This window comes from Propithecus coquereli, unplaced genomic scaffold (genome assembly GCF_000956105.1).
Source record: "Propithecus coquereli isolate 6110/MARCELLA unplaced genomic scaffold, Pcoq_1.0 Scaffold2, whole genome shotgun sequence".
NCBI classification, from domain to species: Eukaryota; Metazoa; Chordata; class Mammalia; order Primates; family Indriidae; genus Propithecus; species Propithecus coquereli.
This window is the reverse complement of record NW_012144966.1, coordinates 575,610-591,544: the sequence shown is the minus strand read 5'-3', so window position 1 is coordinate 591,544 and position 15,935 is coordinate 575,610. Positions and strand designations below refer to the sequence as shown.

Here is a 15,935-nt window from a genome sequence, read left to right as displayed (position 1 = left end):
ATATAAAATGGTGTTTTAAGTGTAGAAATAAAAAGGGTACCATAATTCTTTTGCATTGTCTCAAGTGCATTGTCTTTTAAGTGAGGATAATAATAGTACCTCTAACCTTACAGAGTTAAGAGGATTAAATGTGTTAATATTTATAAATTAATTAGAATAGTGCCTGGTACTTAGTAAATTATTATATAAACATTTATTTATTAAATAGAATAAAATCCCACAAGTGAATCACATCCATTAGTAATATTATACATACACATTTATATCAGGGGTTAGATTATTCCTTCAAGAATTTTCATAATAACAGTAAGGAAAAGAAATTCTGATAATGAGCCATGTCATATATAAAAAGGAAGATTTATTATGAGAAATTGGTTCACGAGATTATGGAGGCTGAGAAGTCCCAAGATCTGCTATCTGCAAGCTACAGTCCTAGGAAATCTAGTGGTGTAATTCAGTATGAAAGGCCAGAGAGCTAGGGGAGTGGATTGTGTAAATCTCAGCCTGAGGGCCTGAGAAGATGAGATGAGATGTCCTAGCTTGAGCAGGCAGTCAGCAAAAGGGGAGATTTCCTCCTTCCTCTACCTTTTATTTTATTCAGGTCTTCAACTGATTGTATAATGGAGGGCAATCTACTTTACTTAGTCCACCCATTCAAATGCTAATCTCATCCAAACACCCTTGTACACACACCCCCCAAATAATGTGTAATTTGGGCACCCTTTTGGCCAGTAAAGTTGACACATAAAATTAACTGTCACAATGGGTTTTGTTTGTGTGTTTGTTTTAATCACTATGACTTTGTAGCTTTTTAGCCTTAACTAGAGAGGTCTTTAGAAATGAGTTACTTTTTACAATTAGCATCAACTTTGTCTATTCTGGATTTAATTGGTCATTATTTTCCCTTTTAAGACCCATTTCTCTAAGGCATTGAGAAAAGTCCCTCTTACCACCCTGTGCTGAAGGTCATCAGATGATGTTTATTTAATGTGATAAATCTGCCTAGAGGTAGAGGTCTGAACTTGATACTTGTTGACCTCTTGTTTCTTCCTTTTTTTTTTTTTTTTTTAAAGCTAAAGAAACTGTAGTTTAATTTTCATGTCGGTAACAAGGAAATGAATCAACATTTATCAAGTGTCAATTATGTGCCGCTTGTATTACATATTTTTGTAATTAGAAAGTATTTCAAACATGTAGAAAAATTTAAAGTAATAAAATACGTGCTGTGCATTTTCATCAATTATTTTACTTAATCTTAATTACCACTCTGTGAGATAGCTTTTTTAGACCCCACTTTTACAAATGGGTTATAAAATGATTAAGTAACCTCCTAGATAGTGAATGTTAGAGCTGGTATTCAAACCTCAGTCTGCTTGACTCCAAAGCCCATACTTTTCCATATAAAACTAACAAAATAAAATTAGGGGATCATGTTGTTTCTTTATTAACGTCCAGTATGTCAGATCAAATCTCTCATCACCCCCACTTTCTTTGAGAATACCTTATGGATGGAATACAGACACTTAGTGTCTTTATTCCTTTCGAGTTATTTCAAAAAACCTCATTATTTTAAGTGCTCTCATATGTTGTGACAGCAGGTTCCTTTGTCAGCCATCCTGTTCAGAATAAATAACTTGTGCTATGCCAGCATGATTTATTGCTGCTACTTCCTTTCTTTATGTTTTGAGTAATTTTATCATAAAAGGATATAAAATGTTTTAGACATGTGCAAATGCCCGAGTGACTAGAGCAGTTCCCTGGCCACTTGGCCGACTGCCTGTGGATAGTGCTTCATTTGATAGCATGGAAGAGAAGACCGGAGAACAAATCAGATTCCTCAAACAAGATAGGTATACTGAACCATATCACCCTTGCTGAATAGGTAATGCTAATTGCAAATACTTTTAGGGACTTTGAAAATGGAATTTACATTTATATGTGTGCGATTGCTTAATCTTATAAACTGCCTATAACCATAGGGCACACTGGATGATTTCTTCTTTTTTAAATCAGATGGCATCTTAAAAATATTATATGTATTTAATTATGAGTAAATTCAGAACATAGAGGCAGGAAAGATAAAATTATCCACAATCTTGACATTCTAATAGAAATATTATTAATAACATTTTGATGTATTTTGTGTTTGTCTTTTTTTTAATCTTATGCAATTTAAAAAACAACTTAGAGGACTAATCTTCCAGATGATATATTAACATTTCTTCTGGACCCAAGGTTATATGAGTTATAGTGCTGATGCCAAAGAATTTCAAAATGTGTATGTAGGTGTCGTTGTGTGTATTTATTTAATTATATAGACACTCTCTAACATGAGTAATTTGTTGCTCTATTCACTTTGAATTATTAATTCTTGTAATTGACTATTGAAAAAATAGTTTTTCTTTCTTTATAATTTATTTTCTCACCTGCAAAAAATGACCCTATTCTTTGTGAGCAATTTTTAGATTTTTTAGAATTGTATTTTTTTTACAAATCTCTAGAAATTAATGATAATTAAAAAATGTTTTATTGAGGAAAATCACCATATTTCTTGGATTGTCTCTATATATACAGACATTAAATGTGTCATTTGGGGATCAGATATTTTTGGTTGCCCTGTTAGTATAGTTCATTAAATCACTGTACTTATATTCCATTGTATAATTTAGGTAGTTAGAAACTATAGAGAGCCATTTTCAGTCTTATGTTTCCTCCTATATATATATGGTGAAAAGGTACATAGAAGTATATATATGGCCATACACACACACACACACACACACACACACACACACACGAGCCTTTGTTGGTAATTAATAAAATTGTGACAGTACCAGATAAAGAATATTAAACGGATTAAATAAAATATGGAAAGTGCCTGGCCCTGGCATGTAGTGGTTACTTAATAAATAAGAATACTCTTTTCAAAACTAAATTTTAAAAAATTGTTCCCTTTAAATGTATATATATAGCCAAAATGTACACAAAAGTCTCAACAATACATTCATTCCTTTTGATATTTTTGAATGTTTACTGTGTGCCAAGCATTGTTCAAAATTCTTGAGGCCCGGGATGAATAAGACATAATTCCTACTTTCAGGGGGCTCACTTAACATAAAATTATTATGACTTCATGTGCTACATTTATTTGATTAATATTTTTGGATTTATTATTTTAATTTGAATTTCATTCATTTATTTTCAAATATATAATACATTCAAAAGCAATGAAAAGTATGTAGTGAAAAGTTTTCTTTCCACACCTTTATCTGCCTATTCTCCTCCCCTTAGGAGAATATGTTCACAGAAATGAAATGTAAATAATTTAAAGAGATAATTAATTTTTTAAAATCTGGTTTTGGAAAGAAAATTTAGTTTTGAAAGAGTATTCTTATTTATTGAGTAACCAGTACATGCCAGGCACTTTCCATATTTTATTTAATCCACTTAATATCCTTTGTCTGGTATTAATCACAATTTTATTAAGTATCAGTAGAGGCTCAATGAAATAATGTAAGTTGATGACAATCACATAAATACCAAATAAAATAACTGAAAATAGGAACTAAATCTGTCTAAATTCTTCTGAGTCCATTCTCTTTACACTCAGCTATCTTATACATAATTTATGCTTTGGAATTCCAGCTCAGTTTTACATTAAAAGGTTGATACTGTTTTTCCCTCAGAAAATGGTTAAAAAACAGGTTTTTTACCTCAATCTAATAATAATGATAAACTTTGGTAAGTAGTCAAAGAAATTTGGAAAAGATATATAAAAAATTATAGTTTTTGCATGATGCAGTCAGTATTTGGTTGCTCATATTCATGTAAAACAAGAATTAAACAAGAATTCGGTCTTGCATTTACATTTATTGTCATATATATGCTTAAATTAGAAAAAATTTAAGCTTTCATTCCCTGAGCAAGTATTATCTGGCAATGAAGGAACATCTTTGGTGTCTGGGGGAAAACAATTTGACATTGGAGAGTTGCCACATGTGTGACTTGCATTGATTATTGTACCATTTATTGACTACTTTTAATATATTAATAGAAAAGACTTCAGCATTCATTGACTACCTTTTCATTGACTGACAGTTGGACAAGTGTTTTCTTCCATTATTCATAGGTATAGTGGTTCATTCTCATAGGCAGAGGTGGTGACAACTAGAGTTTAGGGCCAATAGTCTCTAAAATGCTAGTCTGTTGTGGCTTTAATGCAAAAATCTGTCCATTTATAGATGTACACAAATATTAAAATATTTGGCGTTATATAGGCAATTATATGGTTGTTTCATGGAAATGTTCATATTTTCCCTCTGAGCATTTCCAGACATGTATATAGATCTTGTGGCAAAAGGGTGCATGGCCCTTTTTAGGAACTGTGATAAAACTAGAGTTGCTAAAGTACAGATTAAAGGGAGAATCCTATGGGCAAGCGGTAGTAGTAGCTTTGAGTACTGATGGTAGAGGTAAAGACAGTGAGAAAGTGTTTGGTGTTTGTTCCATTTTTCATTTATGTTTACATTTACAATTGAGAATCTAAGTCTTTCTCTAGGGGATCTGTTTTATTTGTCCCCTCCACCCCCAGCTTTTGTATTTCTGTTTAATTTACTGCTCTTTCTTTTCTTCCCCACTGTTTACCCTTTTTTCCTGCTGCATAAAAGTTATATTCTAATTTTGTTCTTAGAATATTTTTCCTTAATCTAAGATCCAAACTCATGTTTCCTTATATCTCTTGACTTATTAAAATATATCAACATATAATCTTTTTTTCTCATATCCACCCCTCCTGCTCAGTATCCATGTAATCTCTCTAATAAAATAAATATTTTAATATACTTTCATGATCCTTTGGTGTACAACCCTTTCTCCCCCAACCAATGTTGACATTATCTAGAATTTTAGCCTAATTTTAAAAACAAATACAGTTTTTCTTTTTTTCCCAAATAGACAGTTTTTACAAAATGGACAATAATAAATTTTATTAAGATATTTGATCACTCTTACTCCAATATTTCTTTTCTAAAAATTATTTTATTTTTTTCAGGGTTAAATTTTATTTTTATTTATTTTATTGCAAAATATTAAGGGTACTCCATATATTTCTTGCCATTATCTTCTGGTTTTGGTTCTCTTATTATTTGACAGCTTTTTTGCTGTTTTCCATATGAGTTTTTGTGTAGTAGCCTTTCTGTTATCTCGTGTAACTTAGAATATTTTAATTGTATACTCCCATTTGAATATTTTGACTGGATATAAATATTCTGGGTTCAACATTTATTTTCTTCAATATTTAAAAAAACTGCTTTTTTGACTTCCTGGTTTCAAGATGCCTGATGGCAGTCTGATTATTTTTTTCTTTGCAGATTATCTGTTCTTTTGTGTTGTAATCTTATACAGAATTTTTGTCTGACTTTTGTATCCTTTTAAATTTATTAAAATTTGGCCTGGTATGGGCTTTTTATCTCATATGTTTGGCATTCTACAGATTCTTTAAATCTGAGATAGTTCATCTTTTTCTTTCTTTCTTATTTTTTTTTGAGACAGAGTCTCACTCTGTTGTCCTGAGGAGAGTGCCGTTGTGTGGCGTCGCGTCAGCCTAGCTCACAGCAACCTCAAACTCTTGGGCTCAAGTGATCCTCCTGCCTCAGCCTCCCGAGTTGCTGGGACTACACACGTGTGCCACCACGCCGGGCTATTTTTCTATTTTTAGTAGAACAGGGTCTTGCTCTTGCTCAGGCTGGTCTCGAACTCCTGAGCTCAAGATATCCTCTTGCCTCGGCCTCCCAGAGTGCTAGGATTGCAGGCTTGAGCCACCACACCCGGCCAGATTCGTCTTTTGTTCTGGTAAATTTATCCCCATTATTTCTTCAAATGTTTTTCCTCTCCATTTCAAAATTTTCTCTCCTCTGTGACTCCCACTGGCCAAATATTTTCACCTTTACTTTTTTATTTTCTCTCCTGACAACTTCTGAGAGAGTTCCTCAATTTACATTTTCAATGAACTGATTTGTTCATACTATTTTATTTTATTTGTTCTTTAGCTGTTGTGTTTTTCTTATCTAATGTTTCCATGTGTTCCTTTTCTCTTTGTTTTTGGTTTGTATTCCTGGTATCTTCTTTTCTTTTCGTAAGTATTTTTGTCATAATTATTTAAAAAATGTAATCATTATATCAGTAAGGATCCAGCCAGGAGACAGAAAGCACACCAGTAACATGAACATAAAAAGTAATGTAAAAAATTAAGTAGGAGTGTATGTAATTGAAAATGCAAAGAAAGAACACTAAATTATCACAGGAGTAGCAATTATTGGTTCCTATATCCCATTCACCTGGCTTTCTGCAGTGTTAACAATGTACAGCTGGGCATGGTGGCTCATGCCTATAATCCCACACTTTGGGAGGCTGAGGTGGGAGGATTGCTTGAGGCAGGAGTTAGAGACCAGCTAGGGCAATATAGTGGGATCCCGTCTCTACGAATAAGAAAAATTAGCCAGGCACGGTGGCACAAGCCTGGGAGGCTGAGACAGGCGGATCACTTGAGCCCAGGAATTCTGTAAGTGAGCTGATTGTGCCACTGCACTCCACCCTGGGTGAGAAAGTGAGACCCTGTCTCCAAAAAACCAAACCCAACCAATCCAAAACAAAACAATTTACACAACTCTGGTGTATTTATCAAAACAAAGAAAATAGCAAATAGCATTGGTACAATATTGTTAACTATAGGCTTTATTCAGATTTTACCACCTTTTCCCACTAACGTCCTTTTTCTGTTCCAGGATTCAATTTAGGATACCACATTGAGGGACATTCACTTTCCTTGTTTTCATCATTTTGACACTTGTGAAGAGTACTGGTAAAAATCATGAAAATGAGGAAAGAGAATGTCCCTCAATTTGGGTTTCTGTAGAATGTCTCTCAGTTTGAGTTTGTTTTGATGTTTTCTCATGATTAGCCTGGAGGGGTGGTTATGAATTTTTCAGAAGAATACCACAGTGGTATCATGTCATATCAGGACGTTAATTTTGATCACATGGTTATGGTGGTGTCTGTCAGGTTTCTCCACTGTATAGTTACATTTTTTTCTGCTTTCCATTCTTTGTTGGTTACAAGTAAGTCAATAATTCCATTCCCTATTTAAGGGGAGACTACTCCCCTTATTACAAGTTCTACCACCCAGAGAGAGGATATAAAATAATGTTTAGACATATATGAAAACCACAGTAATTAATAGATATTTTGGGGAAGATACTTGAAGCTTTGCAAATATTCTGTTTCTCATTTAAGTTTTAACCACTAATGTGAGCATTTATCAGTGTATCTTATCTGCAGCAGTTATTACTGTGATGGTCTAATGGTGTTTTTCTATTTCTCTCATACTTTTTACGTTTATCATTTGGAATTCTTCTGTAAGGAAGGTATGCCCCTTCTCTAATTATTTATTTATTTTTATCAATATGGATTTATGGATATTTATTGTTTTGAGGGGGCATTATGTAAATGCTATTTTTTTTTCACCCTTAAATTGTTCCAGTGTTGGCCATTGGAAGATCTTTTAGGTTAGTTTTTGTGTTTTTTTTATATGCTCCATCTTTTTTTTTTTTTTTTAAGCATGTCCTCACTTTCTGGCATTACAAGAAAGGTTCAGCTTATATTTTTGCTGCCTAGCTGGAAAATCAGCCATTTCTCTAGGTAGCCTTGTTTCCTTTAATTGGAGAATGATATTTAGAAACCAAGATCTGTCTGCCAGATGTGCTCATTGCTACTGGGGTGTTACTGTTTCTAGGATCCCTCAGTAGACAAAACATGGAAATATATGTGCATATACTAACCTGTGTAAATATAAATATCTATATTTATTTCTGTATCTTTATCTATTTATCTGTCTATCATCTATCTTTAAAATATGTAAATATGTGTGATTTCAGACTGATACCTCTGATTGTAAATCCAAGACCCCAGGCAGCATTCATTCTAGCCTCCTCTGTTTGCTTATTTGTAAATTCCTTCTCTGATAGTGAGAAACCTGGCTCTCATTATTTATAATTTATTTACTTATTGTTCAACCCCAGTATACAAGTAGAATAGTTTCAGAATTGCTAATCTGTACAATGTGAAAGCAAATTTACCAATTAGAGTACAATGTTTATGTATAGTTCTTTTTTGTTTTTGGTATTATATTACAATTATCTAGTTAAAATATTCTTTCCTAATGTTCTTTATGGCAGCTCCTTTTTTTCCCAATCCCTGTCAGTGAGGTTATATTATATATTTTTTCATACAGTTAGATAACTTTGTCACATTTTGCTTTCCATTCTAGGGTTTTTAAAAAATTGGCAGACATTAAGATTTAATTTTTGTGATATATAATTATCCGTGTTTTAACAAATACATAGTCAGTTTCCAGCAACAAACATCATATAGAAGAGTTCCAACACCTAAAAAATTCCTTTGTGTGACCTCTTTGTAGTCAATACCTCCCTCTTTCACTGATACCTGGTAGCTACTAATCTGTTTTCTGTCCCTAAAGTTTTGCCTTTCCCCGAATGTCATATAAATTGAATCAAGCATTATGTAGCCTTTTAGTTCTTACTTCTTTCTATTCACCCATGCTGTTCATGAGTCAACAGTTCATTCTTTTTTATTGCAGAGTAGTATTCCATTGTATAGATTTTCCATAGTTTGTTTATTGATTCACCTGTTTAACAATATCCTGGTTGTTTCTATTTTTTAGAAAATTATGAATAAAGCTGCTATAAACATTTATGTATAAGTTTTTGTGTGAACATAAGTTTTCAGTTTATTCTACTAAATAGCTAGGACATGGAATTGGTGGGTCTTTCTCCTTTTTATATAATCTTTAGAATCATTGTCAACATCTACAAAAGAACTTGTTGAGATTTTGATTGGGATTGATTTGAATCTATAGATCTAATCAGTAAGAACCGACAACCTAAAAATATTGACTTCTTATCCAGGAACATGATATACTTCTCTATTTATTTAGATCTTCTTTGATTTCTTTCCTCAAGTTTCGCGGTTTTTCTCTTATAGATTTTGTATATATTTTGTTAGATTTATACATGTAATACTATTTGTTGTTGCTAATGTAAATGGTATTATGTTTTAAATCACAAATTGCTGTTGTTCATTGCTGGCATATAGGAAAGCAGTTCTATCTTGCAACCTTACTAAAAGTGTTAATTAGTTTCACAAGAGTTTAGTCAATTCATAGGGATTTTTTATATAGACCTTCATCTTACTTGTCAACAAAGATAGTTGTTCTATTTCTTCCTTCCCATTCTGTATACCTTTAATTTCCTGTTCTTGTCTTACTGCATTAGATAGTATTACTTCTAAGGTGATGTTGAATAGGAGTTGTGAGAGAGGACATTCTTACATTGTTCACTGATTTTTTTTAATACTAAGTATTTTATTGCATGATGATACCAATGTATATAAAATAATTACCCTTGTGAAATAGAAATTCATGGAAATTCAGAGAGGTAGATGTTAAGGACTGACAAAAGTATATCATGGCACCTGTGTTATAGGGATAAGCATTTGTACAGGCTTTAAATTTAGCTCTCTTGTGAATATTCACTGATTTATGAGAAGTGGTTTGGGAAACTTTTGAAAGATTCCTTCTACTACAAAAAGTAACAGACTTTTTGGGGTCCGAAGGAATTTGTACTTGTCCTCAACTTTTAACTCTAGTTAACAGGGGTCATGTTGATCATTCTGCAGACAGAATTGTTTCCAATCTCCAGCTGGGAAACCTTCAAGGGGTTGAGCTGGGCCTCCAGCCTAAGCCATTGAACCAGTTGGTTCATAGCAGCGTCACTGGAGGAACCAGACATGGCACACATGAAAGTGGAGCCGATTGGTGGGTCAGTGGGTTGTGGGTTGTCCCCACCGGAGTGCCCTGCGCTGTTCCCTTAAGGGGAAAACTTCTAGTTCCTCACGTTAAGAATGATGTTAGCTGTAATTCTTTTGTTTATCAAATTGAAGAAGTTTTCTCTTTTTCTTTTTGCTGATAGTTTTTATCATGAGTGGGCATTGGATTTTGTGAAACGCCTTTTCTTCACCTGATTTTTCTTCCTTAACCTGTTGATTTGATGAACTACACTAACTGATTTTTAGATACTGGACTGAGCATACTTGGGATCAATCCGACTTGGGCATGGTGTATAATTATTTTTATACATTGTCATATTTTATTTGCTAATATTTTCTTGACTATATTTGCATTTGTGTTCATGAGACATACTGGTCTGTAATTTTCATTTCTTTTAATGTCTTTTTCTGGTTTTGGTATTAAGGTGATACTGCTCTAACAGAATGAATTGGGAAGTGATCCCTCACATTCTTTTTTTTTTTTTTTTTTTGTTGCCAGGGCTAGAGTGCCGCGGTGTCATCCTAGCTCACAGCAACCTCAAACTCCTGGGCTCAAGCGATCCTCCTGCCTCAGCCTCCCGAGTAGCTGGGACTACAGGCATGCGCCACCATGCCTGGCTAATTTTTTTTTTCTATGTATTTTTAGTTGTCCAATTAATTTCTTTCTAATTTTAGTAGAGATGGGGTCTCATTCTTGCTCAGGCTGGTTTCGAACTCCTGAGCTCAAACAATCTGCCCGCCTCGGCCTCCCAGAGAGCTAGGATTACAGGCGTGAGCCACCACGCCCGGCCCATCCCTCACATTCTTTTTCTGGAAAAGATTGTAGAGGATTGGTATCATTGCGTCTATTTGGTGGTATTCATCAGTGGAACCATCTGGGCCTGGTGATTTCTGTTTTGAGAAGTTATTAATTATTGATTCGATTTATTTAGTAGATGTAGGTATATTCAGATTACCTGTTTTTCCTTGTGTGAGCTTTGGTAGATTATAGGTAATGGTCCATTTCATCAAAGGTATTGAATTTGTGGCATAGAGTTGTTCTTAATATTTCTTTATTATCTTTTTAATGTCATGGGATCAGTAACAATGGACTGTTTTTCATTTTTGATATTAGTAATTTGTGTCTTTTCTCTTTTTTTTCTTGAATAGCCTAGCCAGGGGTTTATGAATTTATTGGTGTTTTCAAAGTAGTTGTTTTGGGTTTTGTTGATTTTTGTCTATTGATTCTCTATTTTCAATTTCATTGATTTCTGCTCTAATTTTTATTATTTATTTTCTTCTGCTTACTTTAGATTCAGTGATTTTTTCATTTTCTAGTTTAGTAAGGCAGAAGCTTAACTTACTGATTTTTAGATCTGTTCCATAATGTATGCATTCAAATGCTAGAAATTTTCATCTAAGTACTGCCTTAGCTGCATCTCACCAATTTTGATAGGTTGTCTTTTCATTTTCACTTGGTTCAAAATATTTTAAATTTCTTTTGAGACTTCTTCTTTGGCTCATGTATTATTTAGAAGTATTTGTTTAATCTCCAGATATTTTGGGATTTTCCACTATAGTTTTCTTACTGATTTCTGGTTTAATTCCGTGTGAACTCAGAACACACTTTAAATAATTTGTATTCTTTCAAATTTATTAAAGTGTGTCTTATGACCCAGAATGCAGTCTATCTTGCTCAGTGTTTCACATGAGCTTGAGAAGAATGTGTGTTGTGCTGTTGTTGGATGAAGTATTATAGAATATTAATTAGATGGATTTTATTGATGGTGTTGTTTGATTACAACTATATTTTTACTGATTTTCTGCCAGCTAGGTATGTCAATTACTGATAGAGGTGTGAAGAGTTCATCTGTAACAGTGGATTTATCTATTGTTGCAGGTCTATCAATTATTGCCTCATGTATTTTGACACTTGTTGTTAAGTGCATATTCATTAAGGATCGTTATGTCTTCTTTGGGAATTCACCTGATTATCATTATGACATACTTCTTTTTATCCCTGATAATTTTTCTTGTTCTGAAGTTGGCATTGTTTGAAATTAATGTAGCTACTCGAGCTTTCTTTTTATTAGTATAAGCCTGGTATATCTTTCTTCATCCCTTTACTTTTAGTCTGTTCTTCATATTTAAAGTAGGTTTCTTGCAGACAGCACATTGTTGGGTGCTACAGTTTATTTTTTAGTTTTCTTTTAAAATTGATACAGAATAGGTATACAAATTTTTGGGATACATGTGATAATTTAATACATTCATATACTTTATAAAGATAAAATCAGTGTCATTGGGATATCCATCACCTTCAATATTTCTCTTTATGCTAGAAACATTTGAATTATTCTCTTCTAGCTATTTCAAAATATACAATAGATTATTGTAAACTATAGTTACCCTATTGATCTATTTCTTCTATCAAACTGTATATTTGTACCCATTAATCAACCTTTCTTCATCACCCTCTCCCATGGTGCTCTAGTTTGGATATGATTTGTTTGTCTTTACCAAATCTCATGTTGAAATTTGATTCCCAATGTGCCGGTGTTGGGATGTGAGGCATAATGCGAGGTGTTTGGGTCATGAGGATGGATCTCATAAATAGATTAATGCCATCCTTGGCAGAGGTGAGTAAGTTATCACTCTGTTAATTCCTTTGACAGCTGCCTGTTAAAAAGAGCCTGGCACCTCCCCACCTCCTCCTGCTTCCTTTCTTGCCATGTGTTTCTGCACACTCTGGCTCCTCTTCACCTTCCACCATGAGTGGAAGCAACCTAAGGCCCTCAGCTGATGCAGATGCTGGTGCCATGTTTCTTGAGCAGCCTGCAGAACTGTGAGCCAAACAAACTTCTTTTCTTTATAAATTGCCCAGCCTAAGGTATTCCTTTATAGCAATACAAACGGACTAAGACATTGGGTCTTGTTTTTAAAATCCATTGTGACAGTTTCTGCCTTTTAATTGGTTTATTTAGACCATTCACAGTTAAAGTGATTATTTATAGTTGAATTAATGGCTACTGTATTTGTAACTGTGTTCCATTCATCGCCCTGTTCTTTTATTTTTTTGTCTTCTACTTTTTCTCTCCCTTCTCTGGTTTTGTTTTAACATTTGATATGATTCTGTTTCTTTCTTCTCTTAGCACATCAATTATACTTTGTTTCAAAATATTTTTTTAGTGGTTGCTTAAGAGTTTGCAGTGTATGTTTGCAACTAATGTAAGTCCTCTTTTAAATAACACTCTACCACTTCAGAGGTAGTGTAACAGAGTATTCCCATTTCTTCCCTCCTGTACCTTGTAATATTGTTTTCATTCATTTCACTTATCCATAAACTATAATTGTAGAATACAGTGTTGGCTATTATTATTTTGACAAACTGATATCTTAGATCAATTAAGAAAATGAAAAAGATTTTATTTTAGTCTCATGTGTTCCTTCCCTATTGCTTTCCCTTTTAAAAAATGTAGATCTGACCTATATACTTTCCTTGTCTCAGGAGAACTTTTTAACATCCCTTGCAAGGCAGATCTACTAGTGACAAATTTCCTCAATTTTTGTTTGTTTTAGAAAGTATTTCTTTTTCGTTCACTCTTGAAGGATAATTTCACTGGGTATAGAATTATAGGTTGGTGGATTTTTTTATTCAACCTTTAAATACTTCACTCTACTTTCCTGTTGCTTATATTAAAATAAATTTGATGTGATTCTTATACTGTTTCTCTGTAGATTAGGCATTTTTTTTCCCCCGGCTTCTTTCAGAATTTCCTGTTTGTCTTTGGTATCCCTCAGTTTGAATGGGGATATACTCAGGTATAAATTTTTGGGGGTAATTATTCTGCTTGGTGTTCTCTGAACTTCCTGGATCTGTGCTTTGGTCCATGATTAATTTTAGAAAATTCTTATCCATTATTACTTAAAATATTTCTTCCATTCCTTTCTTCTCCTTCTACTATTCCCATTATACATATGTTATAGCTTTTGTAATTGTCCCACAGTTCTTAGGTATTCTGTTCCATGTTTTTCACTTTTTCATTTCTTTGTTTTCCAATTTTGGTAGTTTGTATTGACATATCTTCAAGCTCATTGATTCTTTCCTTGGTCAAGTCCATTTTACTGATGAGTCCATCAAAGGCATTCTTCATTTCTCTTACATTGTTTTTCATTTTTAGCATTTCCTTTTGATTCTTTGTTAGAGTTTCCCTCTCTTTGCTCATACTACCCATCCGTTCTTGCATGTTGTTGGCTTTTTATATTGGAACCCTTAGCATATTAACCATTGTTATTTTGCTGAGTTTTGATAATTCTAAAATTTCTGCTATATCTGAGTTATATCTGACGCTTGCTTTGTGTCTTCAGACTCTTTCTTGCCTTTTAGAATGCCATGTAATTTTTTGTTGAAAGCTGGACATGGTTTATTGAGTAAAAGGACCTTAGGTAGATAGGCCTTTAATGTGAAGTTTTATGTTTAGCTGGCTAAGAGTTAGGTTATATTTACTGTTTAGTGTAGCTGTGGTGTCAGAGACTAAAATTTCATCTATTTGTCTTTGTATTTGTCTCCCTTGCTGTTTTGTATTTCCCTAGAGACTCCATACTAAATAGTTTCTGAGACTTTCAGTTCTTTTAATTGTATTTGTATGTTATTATCCAAGAAGTCTATTAATTTGATCGTAGGTGTAGAGGGACAAAAAGCATTTGATAGTCCTATAATTTGGCCTCAGTCTTACAATGAGCTGGAGTTGAGTATTTCCTTTTCCCTACTCTGAAGGCTAGAGAAGGATGGAGTTGGGTATTTTCCATTTCCTACATTCAAGGCTAGAGGAAGATGGAGTTGGGTATTTATCTTCTCCAGGACTGTTAGATTTTGGTAAAACCCCAGTCAGTTAGTCTTTGGTAAAATAGTCTCCCTTGAGGGAAGGCCTTGTTAAAGAGAGCAGAGAGCTCTGGGTGTATTTCAAACTGGTTACTTTTCCCCTCCACCTGCTGGATGTAGGAGAGGATTTTTCTCTGATTTTCACAGGAAAACCTGGTATACTTCAGGAGATGAAATTTATGAAAGTGTGGTGGCGCCCCTAAGACTGAGACCTAAGATTTGGAATTTTAAACTTAAAAGGTAGTCCATACTGAGCCTTCAGCAATTAATTATAGTTTAAAATATTTGTGCAATTACTAGTTTCACCTGCAGGCTTTTGCTCCCAGGCCTCTGCTTCTGGTAAGCTGTGAAACTGTATTTGCCTGTCTGTCTAGTTTTTGTGACAGCAATTTGCCTTGTCACCTTAATTCTCTGATGATTTTCAGTTTGTTCAGCTTTTTTACTTGTTGTGAGGATGGGAGTGACAATTTCCAAGCTCTTTATATCTCAGACTGGAAACCAGAAGCACCTCATATGCTTTTTGAAATGTGCAAACAGGAATTTACTATCAATAATGTTAGAGTATTGTTAGAGAAATATGTGATATAATTACTTCTTCGTATTGCCAATTTCTTAATTTATTGTCTCAGTGTGAATTTTAATTTTGGTCCGATACTTTGAAATTTGATTTTATCTAAAATACTGGCAAATAAAAAAGAATGAAGTCCTGCCATTTGCAACACCATGGATAGAACTGGAGGACATTATGTTAAGCGAAATAAGCCAAGCACAGGAAGACAAATCTAATATGTTCTCAGTCATATGTGAGGACTAAATATTAAAAGCAACTGATCTCATGGAGACCGAGAGTAGAATGACGATTACTAGAGACTGGGAAGGGTAATGGGGAAGGGCAATAAAGTGGGGATGCTTAATGGGTGCAAAAATATAGTTAGATAATTAGATAGAATGAACAGTATATGATAGCACAACAAAGTGACTATAATCAACAATAAGTTAGGGTATATTTTAAAATAACTAAGAGTGGAATTGGAATGTTTCTAACACAAAGAAGTGTTAAATGCCTGAAGTGATGGTACCCCAATTACCCTGATTTGATTAATTCACATTGCATGTCTGTATCAAAACATCACATGTACCCTATAAAGATACAACTATTACGTACCCATAACAA

At 33.6% G+C, this 15,935-nt stretch overlaps 1 protein-coding gene across 1 annotated transcript in view; it reads left to right on the top strand.

Annotated features, from left to right (window-relative positions):
* The window catches only part of LOC105809674 (regulating synaptic membrane exocytosis protein 2), a gene marked incomplete at its 3' end in the record, with an annotated part of 659,796 nt that overhangs the window by 86,442 nt on the left and 557,419 nt on the right, over positions 1-15,935 (top strand). The gene's annotated exons all lie outside the window — the stretch shown is intronic.